This window comes from Ranitomeya imitator, chromosome 4 (genome assembly GCF_032444005.1).
Source record: "Ranitomeya imitator isolate aRanImi1 chromosome 4, aRanImi1.pri, whole genome shotgun sequence".
NCBI classification, from domain to species: Eukaryota; Metazoa; Chordata; class Amphibia; order Anura; family Dendrobatidae; genus Ranitomeya; species Ranitomeya imitator.
Window position 1 is genome coordinate 396,366,977 of NC_091285.1, and position 14,679 is coordinate 396,381,655.

The following is a 14,679-nucleotide window of genomic DNA, read 5'->3' on the forward strand; positions in this document are numbered from 1 at the left end:
AGCATATAGCACAACCCGCATATCATATAGCCCAACCCGCATAGAAGTTAACACAGCCCACGTAGTAGTATACAGCACAGCCCACACAGTAGTATACAGCACAGCCCACACAGGAGTATACAGCACAGCCCACACAGTAGTATACAGCACTGTCCATGTAGCAGTATAAAGCACAGCCCATGTAGCAGTATACAGCACAACCCACATAGCAGTATACAGCACAACCCACATAGTAGTATACAGCACAGCCCACGTAGTAGTATACAGCACAGCCCACATAGTAGTATATAGCACAGCCCATATAGTAATATATAGCACAGCCCACATAGTAGTATATAGCACAGCCCACATAGTAGTATATAGCACTGCCCACACAGTAGTATATAGCATAGCCCACATAGTAGTATATAGCACAGCCCACATAGTAGTAAATAGCACTGCCCACAGAGTAGTATATAGCACAGCCTACATAGTAGTATACAGCACAGCCCACATAGTAGTATACAACGCAGCCCACACAGTAGTGTATAGCACAGCCAACACAGTAGTATACAGCACTGCCCACACAGTAGTATACAGCACAGCCCACAAAGTAGTATACAGCACAGCCCACACAGTAGTATACAGCACAGCCCACATAGTAGTATACAGCACAGCCCACATAGTAGTATACAGCACAGCCCACAAAGTAGTATACAGCACAGCCCACATAGTAGTATACAGCACAGCCCACATAGTAGTATACAGCACAGCCCACATACTAGTATATAGCACTGCCCACATAGTAGTATACAGCGCAGCCCACACAGTAGTGCATAGCACAGCCCACATAGTAGTATACAGCACTGCCCACACAGTAGTATACAGCACTGCCCACACAGTAGTATACAGCACAGCCCACACAGTAGTATACAGCACTGCCCACACAGTAGTATACAGCACAGCCCACACAGTAGTATACAGCACAGCCCACACAGTAGTATACAGCACAGCCCACATAGTAGTATATAGCACTGCCCACATAGTAGTATACAGCGCAGCCCACACAGTAGTATATAGCACAGCCCACACAGTAGTATACAGCACAGCCCACATAGTAGTATATAGCACTGCCCACATAGTAGTATACAGCGCAGCCCACACAGTAGTGTATAGCACAGCCCACACAGTAGTATACAGCACAGCCCACACAGTAGTATACAGCACTGCCCACATAGTAGTATACAGCACAGCCCACATAGTAGTATATAGCACTGCCCACACAGTAGTATATAGCACAGCCCACACAGTAGTATATAGCACAGCCCACACAGTAGTATACAGCACAGCCCACAAAGTAGTATACAGCACTGCCCACACAGTAGTATACAACACAGCCCACACAGTAGTATACAGCCTGGGACACAGTGAGTGCGCGCGCACCCGCAGTGTCAGAGGCAGAGAGGGGAATGATGGGAGAGAGAGCGTCAGCATTCAACTGTACTCTCGCCATATGGATGCCATATGTTTGCCATACGGATGACACACGTATAATTTTTGGAGAAAAAATTGCATCCTCGCATTGAATATGGATCACTGTTCAGGACCTTTTCTGCGCATCTCGGCCGTAAAAAATGGACTGTATTTTGATACTTTAGGTCTGACCCTGGCCTTATTCTGCAATATATATCTCCTCTTATTCCATTCTATACACAAATGTGGTACATCTTTCTTTTTATCCCTCTATATACAGCACCTTCTTATAGTATATCTCTCTTGATTTATACACAGCCCCATCTTGTAGTATATTACCCCCTCAGCCCTCTATATACAGGCAATTATGAATTAAATCACTCCTCTCAACTCCTCTACATACACCCTACTCCAGAATACCACACCTCTCATCCCCTCTATATACAACCCCACTTGATTTTATGTATAATTGCTTTCATTACCATTTTTTGTCCTAAAATATGTGCCTGGGCATAGTAAATATCTGTGGCTAGTTATAGCACCTCACTTCTCTTATTTTCCCATCACCCCTCTCATTTAGCACCTCACTTCTCTCATTTTCCCCCTCACACCTCTCATTTTCCCCTCACTCCTCTTATTTTCCCCCTCACTCCTTTCATTCCCCCCTAACACTTGTCATTTCGACCTCACATCAGTCATTTTCTCCCTTACACCTCTCATTTTCCCCCTCACTCCTCTCATTCCCCCCTAACACTTGTCATTTCGACCTCACATCTGTCATTTTCCAATCACTCCACTATTTTCCCTCACCCCTCTCATTTTGCACTCACGCCTTTTCATTTTCACCTCACACCTCTCATTTTCACCTCACACCGTGTCCGTCACATGTGTCAGAAGTGACAGAGTCTGGAGACGATGTGGAGAGTGATCTGCTGCCTGCAACATCCTTCAGCATGACTGGTTTGGCAGTGGGTCAGTAATGGTGTTTTTCCCCTCAGTATATATATTTATATATAATATACACCTGTATGTCATCTCCTGTATATAGTAAATACCTGTATGTCATCTCCCCTGTATATAGTATATACCTGCTGTATGTCATCTCCTCCTGTATATTGTATATACCTATGTGTCATTTCCTCCTGTATAAAATATATACCTGTATGTCATCTCTTCTGTATATAGTATATACCTGTATGTGATCTCCTCCTATATATAGTATATACCTGTATGCCATCTCCTGTATATGGTATATACCTGTATGTCATCTCCCCTGTATATAGTATATACCTGCTGTATGTCATCTCCTCCTGTATATACCTATGTGTCATCTCCTCTTTTATATAGTATATACCTTTGTCATCTCCTTCTGTATATAGTATATACCTGTGTGTCATCTCCTCCTTTATATAGTATATACCTGTAAGTCATCTCCTCCTGTATATAGTATATACCTGTGTGTCATCTCCCCTATATATAGTATATACCTGTATGTCATCTCCTCCTGTATATAGTATATACCTGTGTGTCATCTCCTCCTGTATATAGTATATATCTGTATGTCATCTCCTCCTGTATTAGACCGCATTCACATGTTATTTGGTCAGTATTTTTACCTCAGTATTTGTAAGCTAAATTGGCAGCCTGATAAATCCCCAGCCAACAGGAAGCCCTCCCCCCTGGCAGTATATATTAGCTCACACATACACATAATAGACAGGTCATGTGACTGACAGCTGCCGTATTTCCTATATGGTACATTTGTTGCTCTTGTAGTTTGCTTATTAATCAGATTTTTATTTTTGAAGGATAATACCAGACTTGTGTGTGTTTTAGGGCGAGTTTCATGTGTCAAGTTGTGTGTGTTGAGTTGCGTGTGGCGACATGCATGTAGCGACTTTTGTGAGATGAGTTTTGTGTGGCAACATGCGTGTATCAACTTTTTGTGTGTCGAGCTGCATGTGACAGGTTAGTGTAGCAAGTAGTGTGCAGCAAGTTTTGCGCATGGCGAGTTTGGCGGGTGGTGAGTTTTATATGTGTTGCGTTTTGAGTAGGTACAAGTTTTGTATGAGGCAACTTTTGCATGTGTTGCAGCTTTTGTCCATGTGGCAATTTTTCTGCGTGTGCAAGTTTTGCGTGTGGCGAGTTTTCCATGAGGTGAGTTTTGCACATGTGTCAGATGTGACAAAGTCTGGAGACGCTGTGGAAAGCGATCTGCTGCCTGCAACATCCTTCAGCATGACTGGTTTGGCAGTGGGTCAGTAATGGTGTTTTTCCCCTCAGTATATACATGTTTGTCATCTCCCTTATATATAATATACACCTGTATGTCATCTCCTGTATATAGTAAATACCTGTATGTCATCTCCCCTGTATATAGTATATACCTGTATGTCATCTCCTCCTGTATATAGTATATACCTTGCCTTGTGCAGGCGTGTACTACAGAGGACAGAGAATGAACTTCAATCCAATATTGCCTGCCGTATGTCATCTCCTCCTGTATATTGTATATACCTATGTGTCATTTTCTCCTGTATAAAGTATGTACCTGTATGTCATCTCTTCGGTATATAGTATATAGCTGTATGTGATCTCCTCCTATATATAGTATATACCTGTATGTCATCTCCCCTGTATATAGTATATACCTGCTGTATGTCATCTCCTCCTGTATATACCTATGTGTCATCTCCTCCTGTATATAGTATATACCTGTGTGTCATCTCCTCCTGTATATAGTATATACCTGTATGTCATCTCCCCTGTACATAGTATATACCTGTATGTCATCTCCCCTGTATATAGTATATACCTGTATGTCATCTCCTCCTGTATATAGTATATACCTTGCCTTGCGCAGGCGTGTACTACAGAGGACAGAGAATGAACTTCAATCCAATATTGTGGCCAGCATGCAGCCAGCAGGTAAGGAAAGGGTGAATCAAACACCTGAAAACTCCACCCATATGACCGAAAACCGGTCCCGCCAAATTCAGGTGACAGGTTCCCTTTAAGCAAGAAGTGGACGGGAAACAAGGAGAGATACAGAAGAGCTGTAAGCACAGGGCCCACCCACTGCACTTGCAACTTATTATCTTACAATTTCAACCATGGATTTCTCTAAGAAGCCGAAAAATGAATTTCTGCAAGAAAAGTAAAGATTTAATCAGCATTAAAGCACCTATACATAAATGCCACTATTTTGTGGTATAAAATCAGGTTCCCTTTAATATTGAGTTACACTGACATGTATTAATAAATATATGTATATAGTTTTATAAGACTGCATTGTAATTTTGGGACTAACCATGAAAGGCACTCATACACATTAGATAAAAATCGCCAGAATTCAGTCACCCGATCCTTTTGTTCAGTGGAGAGATAAGCCATTGCCAGATGATATCGGCATCAGCGCTCGCATAGAGAAAACAGAAAACGTTCAGTGAAGCCGAGTGTTTCAGTTTGTCGTGGAATTGGGAGGGATAGCAGACAGTTATCTGATGTGTATGACAGGTTCTGACAAAATTCCCGCTGTCTATAAATTACTATCTGTTAGTAGACAAATATTTAGAATTGAGAGTCCTCAGTGGTTGATACCTTTTAATGGCTAACTGAAAAGATGGTAACAAATTGCTCAATTCTAAATATTTTTCTATCTACTGGCTAACACGGTACCGAGATATATTTATTTCCTGTATCTGTTAGTTGTAACCAGGAAAAATGTAAGGCACTGTCCATTCACTCTCAATCAAGGTGTTCTGTCATTATCTACAAACATACCGTAGAGGTAATCTACAGACGACCATGATAACATTCCTTCATCTCTTCTAACTTATTATTCTCTCTTCATTTAATCTTACACTAATTATTCACAATGGAAAAAGTCATATAATACCCACTTTCCTAATTTATTGGAAACTTTTCTATTCTTGCTTTCATTAGAAACTGATATGTCTCAGCCTTGTGTGCTGTCTCACTAATGGGCAGTTTTCTACGTGGTTTTATGTATATTTTAACTCAATGCAATAGTTTGTATTACAGATCCTAATTAAATCTTATCACCATTCATAACTCTGTTATAATGTATTACTGAACAATTTCCTGACTGCATACCTATAGAAAAGGGTTAAGTGAGGCTTGTTCATTAGTCATTAGTGCTCCTCTTCAGAAACATAATTACTACATTTGGTTTTCAGCAGCATCTCGTGTTAATTACAACATTTCTTCAAGTGAAATTTCCCAAGGTCTTATAACAAACAGCAATAAATGTCTTTTAATTCTCCCATCTTTCATTTCTGAGACATCTGCCCAAGGTCAATCTCCCTTTTCCATTAACATTTCCCTACCTGTATCTGTTTGTGTCCGACACTCCCAAATTTTAAATGCTTTGTGGAAGATCTCTTGTACACGATTGCTTCTATTTTATACTTCTATTTATTAGGAGACTCCATCTGTGACTTCGTATACGGACATGTCAAAGTAACAATTGGCATTTTCCCATATTAGGGATCATGCTTTCTCCTATTTTTATATTAAAATATTTGTCCATAGTGAATGGAAACTAATCCCTATTCTGCACCATGATATTGTCGTATGAAGCAATGGAAGGAAACCAAATTTCAGACACATATTGTGTTAAAAAGTTACCACCTTTGTGATATGTATTTGTATCAATTATAATGCATATTATGGACATGGAAATCTTGAAAGATTGAGGCAATTTACTGCTAACTGACATATGACTTGATTGCCTCAGTTATGTGGTCTTCATCATTAGAAGAAGGCAAGATTAAGAGATATGGATAAATCGATGAAGGCCTGAGAGTTTTAAACAATTTGCTCAACTGCAGAGTATGCCTTGCCACAATATCAGTTCTATAATTACTGCTAATTATGCCATGCTTCAGACATTGAATGATGAGACCATCTAAAAAGCTAAGGAGGCAGGCAATTGACTGATGGATGAAACCATTTAGGATGCACCATATACACAGAAAGTTTTTTTTAGGAATCTTTTGGAGTGGGTCTGCATTAAAAGATTTCTGAAAAAATGAAAAAAAAAAATCTTTCCTATATATTTTCTCTTTTTTGCATGAATAATAATAATAATAATTTTTATTTATATAGCGCCAACATATTCCGCAGCGCTTTACAAATTATAGAGGGGACTTGTACAGACAATAGACATTACAGCATAACAGAAATACAGTTCAAAACAGATACCAGGAGGAGTGAGGGCCCTGCTCGCAAGCTTACAAACTATGGGGAAAAGGGGAGACACGAGAGGTGGATGGTAACAATTGCGTTAGTTATTCGGACCAGCTATAGTGTAAGGCTCAGGTGTTCATGTAAAGCTGCATGAACCAGTTAACTGCCTAAGTATGTAGCAGTACAGACACAGAGGGCTAATACTGCATAAAGTGTATGAGAACATGATGCGAGGAACCTTTTTATTTTATTTTTTTTTTATTATAAATAGGCCACACAGGGATCGTTAGGTTAATGCATTGAGGCGGTAGGCCAGTCTGAACAAATGAGTTTTTAGGGCACGCTTAAAACTGTGGGGATTGGGGATTAATCGTATTAACCTAGGTAGTGCATTCCAAAGAATCGGCGCAGCACGTGTAAAGTCTTGGAGACGGGAGTGGGAGGTTCTGATTATTGAGGATGCTAACCTGAGGTCATTAGCGGAGCGGAGGGCACGGGTAGGGTGGTAGACTGATACCAGGGAGGAGATGTAGGGTGGTGCTGAGCCATGGAGTGCTTTGCATGAAATATTTTATTGAAGGAAAACAACATTACTGTAGACAAAGTCACAAAGACATTATGATAATAGCTTTTCATTTTAAGCAATTCTTCAATCCTGTGAAAAGTATGGACCATGGCATGGGTAAGGAAACATTGACCCCACCTCAGTAGTGATTAATGAGAAAAATACATGCCACCCAGTGTTGAGTAATAACTATCTGGGACAATATGTCCCTAGTATTTGCATCATTAAAGAGGAGGGTGAAAAGTGGAAGGGAAGGGAAAGGGGGTAATTAAGGAAAATCATAAAAAAGTTATGGCTGGAGGGGTAGACTGATATGTACCGTATCATAAGACGCACTTTTTTTCCTCCAAATTTGGGAGGAAAGTATGGGTGCGTCTTATGGTACGGATGTAGCATGTGGGGAGTGGGGCAGGAGTGAGTGGGATCGCACTGTTATGCCACTTCAGGATGTCCCAGCTGCCCAGAATCAGTGCTGGGGAAGCCATGTGGTCCGGATGATTAAGTGCAGTGAATATTCATTAGCGGCTCCCCGCCCACCTATCAGCTGAGCAGTGAGCCGGGAGCAGTAAATGAATACTGTACTTAAGCAGGGACACACATGGCTTCTCCAGCGCTGATTCCTGCAGCAGCAGGGGAGGGCTGTGTGTTCGGGGGAGGAGGAGGCAGCAGCAGCAGGGGCCAGAGTAGAGAGGAGATCGCTGCATACCTGCCTGCCATGCCTGGGCTGGACGCCAAGTGCTGTGCACAAACAGGACCTGTTTGATGTCAGGAGTGGGCGGGCTGGAGCATCACATGGCAGCTCAGAGCCCTCCCTCTTCTTGACATCACCACAGGTCCTTCAGGCTCTCCACTAGAATCTGCAGCTTCCTCATAACCTGTGCTGTGGAAAGGAAATGAGGGAAGGCTCTGTGTGCAGTCATGGGATGCTTTTACCTCACCACAGTGTGGCTGGCTGCCACATTTAAGAGGTTAGTCTTTACAAAACACAATAAAGCACTCTGCCACTCCTTTGGTGAACTATAACTCCCAGCATGTCATAGGATCTGCAGTGTTATGATGCGGTGGTTTAGGAGCAACATGGAACGAGCTCTGAAAGAAGTGGTAACTGTACTGACCGCAGTTCCTAAGCGCAACACAACACTAGAAGTAGCCATGGGGTGCTCCTAACTCTCCCTAGGCACCTCGTCACTGCCTAAGAGCTAACTACCCCTAAAGATAGAAGCAGGAAAACTATCTTGCCTCAGAGAAAATCCCCAAAGGATAGATTAGCCCCCTACAAATAATGACTGTGAGTGGAGAGGGAAAAGACTTACACAGAATGAAACCAGGATGAGCACAGGAGGCCAGTCTAACTTGATAGATAGGACAGGATGGAATACTGTGCGGTCAGTATAAAACACTACAAAATCCACGCAGAGTTTACTAAAAATCTCCACACCTGACTAAAGGTGTGGAGGGTAAATCTGCTTCCCAGAGCTTCCAGCAAGACAGAATTAATTCATACTGATAACGCTGGACAAACATAGAAGCACAGAACGGATAAGTCCACAAACTGTGAACAGAAAAGAGCAAGCAAAAACTTAGCTTTGCTGAACTGGTCAGGATAACAGGGAACTCCAAAGAGATGTGAATCCAACCAGGAACCATTTACAAGTGGCACTGGCTGAAGGACAGAGCCAGGCATAAATAGCCGAGCAGAAAAGACGATCAGTGGAAGCAGCTGAAGACAGCTAACTCCAAGGAGCAGCCATACCACTAGAAACCACAAGAGGGAGCCCAAGAGCAGAACTCACAAAAGTGCCACTTACAACCACCGGAGGGAGCCCAAGAGCGGAATTCACAACAGTACCCCCCCCCTTGAGGAAAGATCACCGAACCCTCACCAGAGCCCCCAGGCTGATCAGGATGAGCCAAGTGAAAAGCACGAACCAAATTGGTGGCATGGACATCGGAAGCAACAACCCAAGAATTATCCTCCTGACCATAACCCTTCCACTTGATAAGATACTGAAGCCTCCGCCTCGAAAAACGAGAATCCAAAATCTTCTCAACCTCATATTCCAACTCTCCCTCAACCAACACCGGGGCAGGAGGGTCAACCGAGGGAACAACGGGGACCACATATCTCCGCAACAAAGATCTATGGAAAACATTATGAATGGCAAAAGAGGCTGGAAGAGCCAAACGAAAAGACACTGGATTAATAATTTCAGAAATTTCATAAGGACCAATAAACCGAGGCTTAAACTTAGGGGACGAAACCTTCATAGGAACATGACGAGAAGACAACCAAACCAAATCCCCCACACGAAGCCGGGGACCAACACACCGACGGCGGTTAGCAAAACGTTGAGCCCTTTCCTGAGACAACGTCAAATTGTCCACCACATGAGTCCAAATCTGCTGCAGCCTGTCCACCACAGAGTCAACACCAGGACAATCAGAAGGCTCAACCTGCCCAGAAGAAAAGCGAGGATGAAAACCAAAATTACAAAAGAAAGGTGAAACCAAAGTAGCCGAACTAGCCCGATTATTAAGGGCAAACTCAGCCAACGGCAAGAAAGACACCCAATCATCCTGATCAGCAGACACAAAGCATCTCAAATAGGTCTCCAAGGTCTGATTAGTTTGCTCAGTTTGGCCATTAGTCTGAGGATGAAACGCCGAAGAAAAAGACAAATCAATGCCCATCCTAGCACAAAAGGCCCGCCAAAATCTAGAGACAAACTGAGAACCTCTGTCAGACACAATATTCTCCAGAATGCCATGCAAACGAACCACATGCTGAAAAAACAATGGAACCAGATCTGAGGAGGAAGGCAACTTAGGCAAAGGTATCAGATGGACCATTTTAGAGAACCGGTCACAAACAACCCAGATAACAGACATCTTCTGGGAAACAGGAAGATCCGAAATAATATCCATGGAAATATGCGTCCAGGGCCTCTCAGGGACCGGCAAAGGCAATAGCAACCCACTAGCGCGGGAACAGCAAGGCTTGGCCCGGGCGCAACCAAATCCCTAGTACCAAAAATCCCAGGATGACCAGCCAACACTGAACAATGAACCTCAGAAATCACCTTACTCGTCCATCTATCAGGAACAAACAGCTTCCCCACAGGACAGCGGTCAGGCCTATCAGCCTGAAATTCCTGAAGCACCCGCCGCAAATCAGGGGAGATGGCAGAAAGAATCACCCCTTCCTTAAGAATGCCAACCGGCTCAAGGACTCTAGGAGAATCAGGCGAAAAACTCCTAGAGAGGGCATCAGCCTTAACATTCTTAGATCCCGGAAGATACGAGACCACAAAATCAAAACGGGAGAAAAACAGAGACCATCAAGCCTGTCTAGGATTCAGCCGCTTGGCCGACTCGAGATAAACCAGATTCGTATGATCAGTCAAGACCACAACGCGGTGCTTAGCTCCCTCAAGCCAATGTCGCCACTCCTCAAACGCCCACTTCATAGACAACAACTCCCGATTGCCGACATCATAATTGCGTTCCGCAGGCGAAAACTTTCTGAAAAAAAGGCACACGGTTTCATCAAAGAACCATCAGACTCCCTCTGAGACAAAACGGCCCCTGCTCCAATCTCAGAAGCGTTAACCTCAACCTGAAAAGGAAGAGAAACATCCGGCTGACGCAACACAGGGGCAGAAGTAAATCGGCGTTTAAGCTCCTGAAAGGCCTCAACAGCCGCAGAGGACCAATTCGTCACATCAGCGCCATTCTTCGTCAAATTAGTAAGGGGCTTAACCACACTGGAAAAGTTGGCAATGAAACGGCGATAGAAATTAGCAAAGCCCAAAAATTTTTGAAGGCCCTTCACAGATGTGGGTTGAATCCAGTCATGAATAGCTTGAACCTTAACAGGATCCATTTCTATAGACGAGGGAGAAAAAATAAAACCCAAAAAAGAGACCTTCTGAACTCCGAATAGGCACTTAGACCCCTTCACAAACAAAGCATTATCACGAAGGATCTGGAACACCATCCTGACCTGCTTCACATGAGACTCCCAATCATCGGAAAAAATCAAAATATCATCCAAATATACGACCATGAATTTATCAAGATAATTGCAGAAAATATCATGCATGAAAGACTGGAACACAGATGGAGCATTAGAGAGCCCAAATGGCATAATAAGGTATTCAAAATGGCATTCGGGTGTATTAAATGCAGTTTTCCATTCGTCATCCTGTTTAATACGAACAAGATTATATGCCCCTCGGAGGTCAATCTTAGTAAACCAACTAGCCCCCTTAATCTGAGCAAACAAATCAGTAAGCAGAGGCAAGAGGTATTGGAATTTAACCGTGATCTTATTAAGAAGACGATAATCAATACAGGGTCTCAAGGAGCCATCCTTCTTGGCAACAAAAAAGAAACCCGCTCCCAATGGTGACGAAGAGGGCTGAATATGCCCCTTCTAAAAAGTCTCCTTAACATAACTCCGCATGGCGGCATGCTCTGGCACAGACAGATTGAAAAGTCGGCCCTTAGGGAACTTGCAACCAGGAATCAAGTTAATAGCACAATCACAGTCCCTGTGTGGTGGAAGGGAACTGGACTTGGGCTCATCAAATACATCCTGGAAATCCGACAAAAACTCAGGGACCTCAGAAGAGGGGGAAGAGGAAATTGACATCAAAGGAACGTCACTATGTACCCCTTGACAACCCCAACTAGTCACAGTCATAGTTTTCCAATCCAGCACCGGATTATGTTCCTGTAACCATGGAAAACCCAGTACAACAACATCATGCAGGTTATGCAACACCAGAAAACGTCAATCTTCCTGATGTGCTGGGGCCGTGTACATAGTCATCTGCATCCAGTACTGAGGTTTATCCTTGGCCAAGGGTGTAGCATCAATACCCCTCAAAGGAATAGGGCTCTGCAAAGGCTGCAAGGAAAAACCACAGCGCCTGGCGAATTCTAAGTCCATTAAGTTCAGGGCAGCGCCTGAATCCACAAATGCCATGACAGAAAAGGACGACAATGAGCAAATCAGGGTCACAGATAAGAGAAATTTAGGCTGTATAGTACTAATGGTAACAGACCTAGCGACTCTCTTAGTACGCTTAGGGCAATCAGATAATATGAGTAGAATCACCACAGTAAAAACACAGCCTATTCTGACGTCTGAATTCCTGCCATTCTGTTCTAGTCAAAATCCTATCACATTGTATAGGTTCAGGACTCTGCTCCGAGGACACTGCCATATGGTGCACAGCTTTGCGCTCGCGCAGACGCCGATCAATCTGAATAGCTAGAGACATAGATTCGCTCAAACCGGCAGGCGTAGGAAAGCCCACCATAACATCTTTAAGGGCTTCAGAAAGACCTTTTCTGAAAATAGCAGCCAGAGCCTCCTCATTCCATTTAGTGAGCACAGACCATTTTCTAAATTTCTGGCAGTATAATTCTGCCGCTTCCTGACCTTGACACAAGGCCAACAGGGTTTTTTCTGCATGATCCACAGAATTAGGTTCGTCATACAATAATCCGAGCGCTTGAAAAAATGCGTCTACATTCAATAATGCCGGATCCCCTGTTTCAAGAGAAAAGGCCCAGTCTTGAGGGTCACCACGCAGCAAGGATATGATAATTTTTACTTGCTGAATGGGATCACCTGAAGAACGGGGTTTCAAAGCAAAAAACAATTTGCAGTTATTTTTAAAGTTCAAAAACTTGGATCTGTCCCCAAAAAACAAATCAGGAGTAGGAATTCTAGGCTCTAAAGCCGGAGTCTGGACTACGTAGTCCTGGATACTCTGTACTCTTGCAGCAAGTTGATCCACACGAGAAAACAAACCCTGAACATCCATGCCAGAGCATATATCCTGAACCACCCAGATATCAAGAGGAAAAAAAAGACAAACCAGAGCACAGAAAAAAAAATGGTTCAGAACTTTCTTTTCCTTCTTTTGAGATGCATTTAATTCATTTTTGGCCACTTGTACTGTTATGATGCGGTGGTTTAGGAGCAACATGGAACGAGCTCTGAAGGAAGTGGTAACTGTACTGACCGCAGTCCCTAAGCTCAACACAACACTAGAAGTAGCCGTGGGGTGCTCCTAACTCTCCCTAGGCACCTCGTCATCGCCTAAGAGCTAACTACCCCTAAAGATAGAAGCAGGAAAACTATCTTGCCTCAGAGAAATTCCCCAAAGGATAGATTAGCCCCCTACAAATAATGACTGTGAGTGGAGAGGGAAAAGACATACACAGAATGAAACCAGGATGAGCACAGGAGGCCAGTCTAACTTGATAGATAGGACAGGATGGAATACTGTGCGGTCAGTATAAAACACTACAAAAATCCACGCAGAGTTTACTAAAAATCTCCACACCTGACTAAAGGTGTGGAGGGTAAATCTGCTTCCCAGAGCTTCCAGCAAGACAGAATTAATTCATACTGATAACGCTGGACAAACATAGAAGCACAGAACGGATAAGTCCACAAACTGTGAACAGAAAAGAGCAAGCAAAAACTTAGCTTTGCTGAACTGGTCAGGATAACAGGGAACTCCAAAGAGATGTGAATCCAACCAGGAACCATTTACAAGTGGCACTGGCTGAAGGACAGAGCCAGGCATAAATAGCCTAGCAGAAAAGACGATCAGTGGAAGCAGCTGAAGACAGCTAACTCCAAAGAGCAGCCATACCACTAGAAACCACAAGAAGGAGCCCAAGAGCAGAACTCACAAAAGTGCCACTTACAACCACCGGAGGGAGCCCAAGAGCGGAATTCACAACACTGCAGGACATGCTGGGAGGTATAGTTCTCCCATGGGATTTTAAAGCAGCACTCCAGTGTTATTTTGCAGTGCTGGAGTGGTGCTTTAAATATAAGCCCTGTGCCCCCATTCTTGTACTCACCCTCCAGCATCTTCATATAGTACTGTACAGACACCACACTGGTCCCGCAGCTTCCAACATAAATTCATACTATTATATATAATAACACCACATATAATAGTATGTTATTTATGTTATTAAATATTTTACCACATTTTTTTGCTTCAAATATTTTTTTTCCCTATTTTCCACCTCTAAAACCTGGGTGCGCCTTATAGTCCGGTGCGTCTTATAGTCCGAAAAATACGGTAATTAATTGTCATAACAAAAACTCAAGAAGCTCTAGAAGAGGTTATGGGCCAGGCACCCATGAGGCTTGAGGATTCCTTAGAGAATATGTACTCGCTCTAGTAGAACCAGATTTTGTCTTCAAGCAATTTGAGGTAGTGGACTTCCAAAGAGCCAGAATACAGGCCATATTTGATGATGTAGTAAAGAGTGGAAATAGCTTTCTATGGGTATGTTGTGGTGATGAATGAGAAAGAGGCCTGGGTTCTTTGGAAGACACTTTCCTGTAAGTTTGTAGGAAATCTTATGTACATCTTCTCAAAAATGCGTCAGATGACTGCAGTACCAAAACA